This window comes from Mustela nivalis, assembly GCF_964662115.1.
Source record: "Mustela nivalis genome assembly, chromosome: 11".
Taxonomy (NCBI): domain Eukaryota; kingdom Metazoa; phylum Chordata; class Mammalia; order Carnivora; family Mustelidae; genus Mustela; species Mustela nivalis.
The window spans coordinates 88,638,359-88,648,803 of NC_139030.1; the positions used below are offsets into that span (position 1 = coordinate 88,638,359).

Here is a 10,445-nt window from a genome sequence, read left to right on the forward strand (position 1 = left end):
TGTTACCCTTTCCAAGTGAGCTGCTGGAGAAGGCTGTCCACCATATGGAGCAGGACGTGAGCTTTCTGTGCCTCCAGTGGGACTGGAGAGTTTATGGTATGAAATTTTGCACTTCACAGTCCAAACTCATCGAGTTTGTGATGTGATAATTTGGGGTCATTAAAAGACGTTCATGCTAGTGTTTGCCAGACAGGAGGGGGTTGGGGATGGGAGAAATAGGTGAAGGGGATTAAGAGGCACAGAATTCCAGTTATAAGTAAGTCATGGGGATGAAAAGTACAGCATAGGGAATACAGCCAATAATACTGTAATAATGTTGTATGATGGCAGATGGTAACTATACTTAGGTTGAGCATAGCATAGTGCATGGAATTGTTGAATCACTATGTTGTACACTTGAAATGAACATAACACTGTGTATCAATTATATTTCAATACAAAAAAGAGACATTAACAGGAAGGGCTTCAAATAGTTACTGGGTGCTACTATCTTTCCACTTATTAAATAAATTATATGTGTCTGCATTAATATGTGTATATACATAGCCCTCTCAAAATATTATGAATATATAAATATAAATTATATTATAAACATATAATATAAAATATTATTTTTATTTTGGATCACAAATGCATGTGCTACCTTTAAAGATGATAAACTCAACCATAAAACAGTAAAAAAATATGGGATTAAATTCCAATTTATTTTTTAAATCAAAGATTTATTTCTGTTAGCTGAAGATAGGCAAATACAGAGTCTAAAATTATGCCATATATTGCTATTAACTTATAAAATCTTCTCAATAATCCTACACTGTAACATTTATGATGCTTGTTTCATGGGTGAAAAAACTAAGCCTCCATGGGGTTAAGAAACATGTTCCACATCAGAGAACTAGGCATTGGCAGTGCTGGAATAAGAAGTCACGTTTTTACCTTAACCTGCTCTCCCAAGGTTTTCAAAAATATTTTCTTTTTTAAGAGGAACCAATAAACTGATGATGCATGTTCATACTCCCATATTTCAAAGCATAATCTCCTTTCTGGTTCTTACCTTACGGATTACAAATATTTCTGCAGAAGCTGTTCGCAGATTAAAGGAAGAAATCATTTGGATCTTTTATCTAAACTTTCACCCATCCTTTGCAATTAATTGCCTAGGACATGCCAACTTTCTTCTCTCATCAGTTGAAAGATGTGAAAATATTCTTACTGAATGCTTGTGTGGGGGGGGGATAGGAAAATGTAGCCAACTGACATTCGCCTTTCAACCAAATTATTTGAAGGACATGCACCAATATTGATTCTGCCATCAGAAATGCAAACATTTTGTTATATTTTCAGGATGACAGAACTGAAAAATTGGTCGTTTCTTCTATCTTGCTGTTAATCTGTAGCTAGCATTTTGTGTAGCATGTTTAAGAGAGAAGGGTTAAGAGGCATGAAAAAAGGAAAAGATAAGAAGAATTATTTTACAATTTATCACTCTATGAAGTCTGGCATCTCAAATTTTAAAGTACAACAAAAAAGTCCTACTGTTCGTGAATTGCCAGAAATGTATCTTTGTGTTTGTGTGTGTGTTTGTGTCTATAGCCACCACTTATAATACTATATATAGATTTCCTTGTCTAAAATTGAAATAAGCCTAGGGATCAGAAAGAAGGGTGCATTCTTCTTTATATTCTGTTCGTAATGAGGATATACGTGGGACTGGTCATATCAGAATATGACTATTTTGACACAAGCATTATTACTGTATTTGGCATTGTTGGTCTAGACTAACTGGGATATAATTGAAAAAAAAAATGTTCTATTGCTGCATTTTGCACTCATGCAGTAATACCTTCCAAGAAGAAGCTTGGAACCCTTACCACCTGCCAACAAATGGATATTTTTAGGGACTCATATTCTCATACATAGGCTCAGCTGCACCTTTGAAGAAACAACGGGGGTGGAAAACCTAAAAGTATGATTCAACTTTTTATAAAAATGGAGTAGTATTCATCAATGAGTGTAATGCAAACCCAAAGACCAGATGTCCTGCCAATTTTAAAAAATGGGTTGGAGGAGATGAAGAGGTTTTTTTATATCATCGTGGAGAGAAGTGATATATGATATGGGTTGTGACTGGATGAGAAAAGATGACCAGCTCTGTATCTTTGGGCAGAACAGAGTGTGACACTATCATCGAGTCCCTTGAGTCATTGAGAACAAGAAAACCTATGCTTAGAGCCAAGTGTTTATAGGTCTATGGCAGTCAAAGACAGAAAGAATTGTAGACATTTATATTTGAAAGGGAGATTGCCCTATCTTTTCTCTCATCTCTTTCATAGATTCTCCCAAAGGTGCACTTGCAACACTTGCAATTTTTCCTTTAGGAGGCTCAGAGATGGTTTTCATCCCTTACAAAGTAGACCTTTCTTTGGCCATACAACAGGTGCTAGAATTTTTTTTTTTTATTTTTTAGATTTTATTTATTTATTTCACAGACAGAGATCACAAGTAAGCAGAGAGGCAGGCAGAGGTTGGGGGTGGGGGAGCAGGCTCCCTGCTGAGCAGAGAGCCCAATGTGGGGCTCGATCCCAGGATCCTGAGATCATGACCTGAGCCGAAGGCAGAGGCTTAACCTACTGAGCTACCCAGGCACCCCTAGAATATTCTTTATTAGTCTGGATAAAAACACAATACATTCCCTGCTCCTAGTATTGATGTCTATGGTTAGAAAGAAGAGATTTATATATCCCTCTATAAAACATGATAACTGCTTTAATATTTGAATATAATCATCATATCTTCTTTAATCTTTTCTTCTCCACAGTAGACCACTTCATTTTTTTTCTAACATTCCTCATCTCACATGCTTTTATATCTCTAACAGTCTCTTTTGCCTTTCCTCAAATGTTCCCTAGTTCGTTAGTATGATTCTTTGTACTTGAAATTGAACAATATATTCTAGCTAAGCTCAAGGCTACAAGAGGCAGGGATGCTCACAGTTCTATTTGCCTTTCAAGCTCTATTGGTGACAAAGTTAGAGTTAACCACACTGAATTTGGGCCCTTTGACTAAAGATTTAAGGTCTTTAGCTATTAAAGTTTCAGATCCCTGAGAGTACTGATGGGTCACAAGACAGAATGGGGATGCCCAGGATCTTACCTCAGGTTAAAGAAACACCACACAACTCTCCTGAGATGATGGTGGTCTTAGGTAAAGATGAAAAGAATGGTTTCTCTTATAGTCTTAGAGTAAAAATTTGCATCTCACATTCATTTCTAATAAAAGTTTTTATTTTACTTTTTTTCAACTTTAAGGGTTAAAAAATCTCTCCCTAGTCTGTATGTAGAACACACACACATCTTTCAACAAGCAAGCAAATGAAATAGACAGGGACTGTTAGCCACCAAAAACTTTTAGACATATAATTATTGAACAAAATGAAAACAATGAACAAAGTATTTTTAGAAACTGTATAATTCATCTATTTATCTGTCTATGTGTGTATGTGTGCATATATGTGCATATGTGAATATGTATGTGTGTATGTATACATATCTATGTATGTATGTCTTTTTCTTATCAGGAGCACTTAGGCCTTGGTGTACCTTGCCCAGAAATAATAGTTAGAAACCTATTGGCTACATAAGCTTCTTGCCAAGTTTAAACATGGTGGTATCAGGGGGATTTCAGGGCCTGTGTAAGGGTCTACCTGAACATACGGAGGAACTAATGCAGACTACAGTGGGACTATCAACTCCCAAATCTAGGACCTATAAATCTATTAACTAAAACCTCCAGGCAGGTCTCCAGTACCAATACTTACATAATTAATTTTTGCAATGAAGTGTTCCTATTTATCTCGAGTTGCCTTCATTTTGTTCATTTCAGTCTAATTGTCTGGCCTATGAAGAGTACTTTGACTTTTAATTCCATTACATGTAGTATTGAATAACTTTTAAGCTTTGAGTTCTCTGAATGTTATTAAGAATGAATACCCATTCAAGGCATCAATAAAATGCTAAACAGAACGAGGTCAAGTACAATGTCCTGGGTCACTCCGTTAGAGCTCTTTATCTGGCTGACATGGATCTACAACTCCTCCCTTTGTGGTATACAGATTCAAATAAACCTCAATGATATCTGGAGAACAGGCAATAAAGTTGACTTGCTGCTGGTCACCTGAGTGTTGACCCAGAGTTTCTTAAGTCCCACTAAGTTAAATCAAGATTTGAGTCAGTGTTCACTTGATTTTCAATGAGAGTGTAAGACAATTTAATGAGAAAAGACTAGTTTCTTCAAGGTTTCTGGGACAATTGGACATCTGCATACAAAAGAATGAAGTTGGTCACCTTCATACTATGTAGAAAAATAATAATATGAAATGAATCAGAGCCCTAAATGTAAGAACTAAATCTATAAAACTGTCCAAAGAAAACACAGGCAGAAGTCTTCATGACCTTGGATAAGGTAATGGATTTTTAGAAACGACACAAAGCACAAACAGCAAAAGAAAATATATTTTTATTGGACTTTATCAAAATTAAAAATTCCAAGGAATTTCAAGGAAGACAAAAGACAGTCTACAGAATGGGAGGAAATTTTTGAGGATCATTTTGTGAAAAGAAATGAAGTACTGATACGTGGTACTATTTGGATGAACTTTTGAAAACATTATGCTAAGTGAACGAAACCAGTCACAAAAGACCACCCATTGTATAATTCCATTGACATGAAATATCCAGAGAAGTCAAATCTGTAGAGACAGGAGTAGATTAGTGGTCTTCTGGGCCTGTGGGGAGGGGAGGATGAGAAATGACTGCTAACAAGTATAGGGTTTCTTGTAAGGGTGGGAAAGATATTCTGAAGTTGATGGTGCTGATGGTCGCACAATTCTGTGAATGTATTAAAAACCACTGAACTGGGGCTCATGGGTGGCTCAGTGGGTTAAGCCTCTGCCTTTGGCTTGGATCATGATCCCAGGGTCCTGGGTTCAAGCCCCGCATTGGGCTCTCTGTGCAGCAAGGAGCTTTGCTTCCCCTTCTCTGCCTGCCTCTCTGCCTACTTGTGATCTCTGTCTGTCAAATAAATAAATAAAATCTTTAAAAAAAAACAAAAAACACTGAACTACACACACTAAATAGGTGAATTGTATGGTATGTGAATTGTATCTCAATATACAATATGTGATTAGAATTTAGAATCTGGGGCAGTGTTTTGTTAATGAGAAAAAAACAGGATGATTGGATCCATGAAGTCCCTGACAATCCCTGTCTCCAAATAAGGAATAGAAAAAATCCATTGGCCAACATCCTTTTTATAATTTTAGAATAGAGTTTACAAGCATTTAAGAAAGGAGGTTGCTAAGCATTAGAAGCCACTGTAAGTCTATGCTTTATCAACACCATTTTCCTTTCAACGGTTTTGGTAAGTTGGGAAAGATCTATAGACATAATGTGCCCTGATTTCACCTAATAGGATTCTAGTGTACTGAAACTATTTTAAAGATGAAGTTTCCTGCTTGAGGAATATCTCCTTCTAGATAATACTTTCATGAATACCAAAAAGGAGCCATGGATCCTGCTTCATCAGAAGAAACTTTTATGGCTTCCCTAGTTAATAGGAACATGTGTGGCCCACAAAATGCTGGTGTGAGACTTGGATCAATATAGGTGGAAGACTTGCATCCCTAACAAATGTCACATTTAGCTTCTGGAGTCATTTAGTAGGTGACATCAGCAGTAATGAATAACATTAAAACAGAACATAAATTTGCCCGTGATGAGGCCATATAATGCTGTTACCAAAACTGCAGCGCCAGAAATCAGCTTCAAGAGACAGAGCACCCCTCTCTCTCCCTCTCTCTCTCTGTCTCTCTATTCCCATACTTCTGCCTCTCTCTAATTTACTGTATGGATTGAGTGTGAATAAAAGGGGGCGAGAAGATATAGACAAATATGGCTCTCCGCCACAGGGAATAGGGAATCTAGAACGAGGTCCTGGAACTGGATTGCCCTGGCTCACTGGAGCCTGTGTTCATCTTTTCCCAACTCTGTGTTCACTGAAGTCATTCTGGCAGCCCGAAATCATCCATGGTGGGAGGATACACCACAAAAAATTGGCAAACCCTACAAATTTGGCCTTTATATCCCCTGGAGAGCCTGTTGTTAAGCACTTACCAGCATAGCTCTGGCAAATCTCTCAGTGCTGGCCAACTAATTGTGGTGTGGAACAACAAGACATATTGTCTCTGAATGTCAACAGCATGCAAGTCACAGCACAAAGACCCCAAGATGAGAGCTGTGGTGATACACACTACAGGAAGCAACACCCACATCCACCATGAAGAACAATGCTGACCTAGAGACAAGGTTAAAAGAAAATGTAGCAGGAGTTTTCATTTAACAGTAACAACATTCAATTTAGATGAGAGGTACATATTCTGGTGAAATGGTTTAGTTTTTGATACATAATTTTAGGAATCATTGTATTTGTTATGTGTTCTAAACTTCTTGATTCCTTAGGAACAACTTGCATAGTTACACAATCCAAGAATACATTTACCTATATTCCTTGGAGTTTTTTCCTCTGCCTCTGACTCACACAGTGGCAGGCATGGCATCCAGAACAATGTCCCTCAATAAGAGAACTTTTCTCATAAAGCATGAGTAAATGAGTGACACAATGTTTGGATTCATAGGAATAGTTAGAATAGATTGAATATAAAGTAAATAAACTCAAAATACATTCTTGGAAAGACTGAAAATGAAATTAGGTGGTCAAATGCTCATACCTATGGACATTGTAGCCAAGAATTCCAATGGAAAAACCAACATCAATAGAATTGGATTTTGTTCCCCCAAATGCAGTCAGAAACAGCATGATCTACTTTCTATGGAAGCATCCAGAGCCTTCTCTTATGGAAAGGCAACATCTGTTTTAAGAAGTTCTTTGAAGAAAAACTACATAAACATGTGGGAACAGCGTGTTATATACACTCCCTTGCTTAAAGAGTTGCCAGAGGAAGTAGGGAATCAAGCCCCCAAGACAGAGCCCATTTAGCTACCTTGGCTGAGGCAGCAACACCAATTTCAGCCTCTCTGATGTTTAACACATCAAGAGAATGGAAGGAAATAAGGTTATGGCTGGAATCAATCTTGCCACTTTCCTGGCGTGATATCAAAGGTTGCTTAGGTATAACTTTGTAAATGAAAAATTAAAATTTAGAGGAAGAATTTGGGAGGAAAGATTTAAAAATTTAGTTGAAACTCTTGTACACAAACCAGTCTTCATAATTAGCCAAAAAGAAAATTTATCAAGTCCAATATAACATCAAATCTGAGGCCAGGGTTTCTCAATCTGGGATCCTTGGATACAATTCAGAGAGTCTGTGAACTTGGATTTTTTTTTTTTTAAGATATCTTTATTTTCACTGCCCTCAAACTGAAATTTATCATTGCCTTCACTTATGAATGTAAGCAACAAACCATAGTGACTTCCTATGACTCATTAGTAACAGAAATCATAGGTACTCTTTTATTACATTGCAGTAGTTACTGAAGTCTCCATATATCACTTACTCTCATGCCATTTTGAAATTGCGGTAAATGTTTCTACTTGCCACTATGTCTTATGACTTAAGTGTTGATGCAGTCTACGCATATACGGCTACATCAGAAATTTGGTGTTTTAATGGTTTGAAAATTATACTTCAATATAATTGGTTTCCTTTGTGATTACACGTAATTGTTTCTGTTTTATTTTAAGCATTTTGAAACATCATCTGGAGAAAGCGTCCATAGGCTCCATTAAATGGCTTAAGGCATCAATGGCTTATAAGTTAAGAACCACTGCAGGCAGAAGTCAAGATTTATGGGGCAATAGGTCTTTCCTGAAGGCCATCCTTCCTGTGTGTTGGAAGGGGAATAAAGGGGGGTCCTGATACACCTGCTCAATTATGATCTCCATTTAAAGTCTGAAGACAAAGATGCTTTAATATTTCCACGCTTCCAAAAAAAAAAAATAATAATAAGACTCTAAATCTGCAAGGAAGGACAGGTAGGGAGAGTTACAGTAAGACTATTTAGAAGTGTGAAACCCTTCCTTTTAGTTCTGATCGGATAATCCTGGGTCACAGAGTTCATATATGAGATGGAACTGCGGACAACGAAGCATCAGAAGGCCAAAGCTGTGAGCAAGAAGCCAGGACAACTCTGTGGTTTGTCAACTCTGACATTACGTTACCTTCCTGTGTGATCTTGGACGAGTGACACAATCTTTGGTGATTCAACTTCTCCATTTTCTTGGCTCCATGTTCCATTCAGCTGGCTATGCAGAGGACCCAAGATAAACAGCTTGCTGTAAGAGAGAGCACTGATGACTTTTTTTTAAAGGAAAGACAATGCCAAGGATCTGCTTCCAGGCCTCCCATGGTGGCTCCATTCCTACCTTTGTTCCCACCCTTTGTCTTGTCTGTATTCCTGGTTTCACTTCCAGCTTGGCTTTCCATTTGTTCTTGGCTCACTGTCTGTAGCAGTTAGAGAACATAGCTCTATCTCAAAGGCCATCCCGTTGCAGCACCAAAGATGGAACATATGTCTTCACTGCCATTTCATCCTTGCACATTGTTTTTCTCCCTGACACTTTCCTCTCCCTCCCAACAAAACCTACAGTCAGACCATCCAGTGACACTGACATACAGCTCTGTGTTTCTAAACTTGCCAAACATAAAAACTCTCTCTAAAAGTAAAAGAATTCTCACTTCCTTCCAAATAAGTAGATGTTAATTACCAGTACAAAGGAATTTGACTTTATAACACTAAAATCCTACAAGACTGCAGAAATAAGAATTCCCTTGGGTCTGCAGACCTCTAAGAAGCACCAGTATACAGGCTTCATTACAGCTTTAAGTGTTCATCTTTCAAGCTATTTGATTTTGACAAAAATTAAAGTTTTAAGCAAACTAGGTGAAGCTTAGGTGATGAGATTTCAGGCATAAGGAACTGGACAGGAAGAAGTAAAGGCAAACTGAATTCTTTTGGACAATCCTAAATTATGTGACATTGTTAATCACTGATTGTGTCTACTCCTAAGACTGGCCTTGGTGAACTTTCTGGCTGAAGCAATTCAGGTAACCTTTTCACCATGTTGAATTGAAAGAGACCAGAGGCCTCCTTACGTGCCCCAAAAACATAGCAAATTACATCTGTTCTCTCAAGAAAAGAGCAAATGTAGTTTTGGTTGTCAAAATCCCTGTTGTGCAAATCTGACATTTAAATGGTTTTTAAAGATAATATTCAGTTTATCCATTGAATCTTGGGAATAACCCCTGACATTATTAACCAGAAATCAATCTTGTCAACCACTGTCCACATTTAAATAATTGGCTTGGAGACTTTTCCTTGAATAATCCAGCCCATCATATTTTCCAATGTGCATTAGAGCAGAGCTGAAATAGTATTTTTTATAAGCCTCTTTCCCTTACATTTACATTTATTTCCCATTTTTAGGCATAAAACCAGTTTTTCCCCCATCAAACTAATTTTTATTAATTGGATTTCCACCTGCGTGTCAGACAGAGGAAAATGTAAATTTGAGCACAGTAGTAAAGTCCTTCCAATCAGAGCAAAGGGAAGAAAGAGAGGCCAGAATCAGAAAAACAAGAGTTTACTAAGATAAGACTTCTGCATTCACCCTAATGATTTCTGAACCTGGCTATATAGGACCCAGGCTGATCTAACCACCACACTGATAGGATCTATGCATTCGCACCCAGCTATACTTCTCCTCCAACCCTGCACCATGCTCTATTTTATGAGGAAAGGAAAGTCTTCTGCATTCAGATAACTAAAAATATCTGGTGGCCAAGACAATGCCATTTTTTTTTAACCCCACCCACAAGCAGATGGTCATAAATCAATGGGGATGAGGAAAGAGACCATGAAGTATGCCTGCATGGCTTATAAGAGCCTTAGTTGCACCTCCTATTCACAAGCCAGAGCAAAAGCCTAGCTCCCAGGTGTTCTACTGAAAGAACAGCTAGTTATGGCCCCAGCCCTACCACCAACTCACCGAACAGTTGAGACTTCTGAAGGGTAGACTAACAGTGCTGAGCCCGAGGTGGGCAAGTCTTGGATAACTATAACTTTGAACCAATCAGAAATGCAGGGCCCTTTTGGCAAGCCATAAGTGAGTGTGCTTTCCATTACTGAAAAATCTACTACCCCTTGATATCAAGAACTTGAAGTCAGAGTTTGGGCATCAACAGGCACATGACCACATTCCTTAGAATGTTTACTCTCGGGCCAGAATCAATTCACTTTTCAAACCCAGTTATTTTGGAACAAAGGAATCTTTTTGTGATCTGCAAATGTTTTGGATTCCATTAACTCCTTTCCCCACAAAATGCAATAACCTACATTCACACATTTCTTTTTTTTCTCTCCAAATACCTG

At 37.8% G+C, this 10,445-nt stretch overlaps 1 long non-coding RNA gene across 1 annotated transcript; it reads right to left on the reverse strand.

Annotated features, from left to right (window-relative positions):
* Positions 1-4,573: 4,573 nt before the first annotated feature.
* LOC309844488 lies at positions 4,574-10,147 on the reverse strand. Its single transcript, XR_014300734.1, has 4 exons — positions 10,063-10,147; positions 8,440-8,518; positions 8,236-8,349; positions 4,574-5,069 (listed from the first exon to the last, which is right to left on the reverse strand). It is a non-coding gene; the product is annotated as an uncharacterized lncRNA (long non-coding RNA).
* Positions 10,148-10,445: the final 298 nt, after the last annotated feature.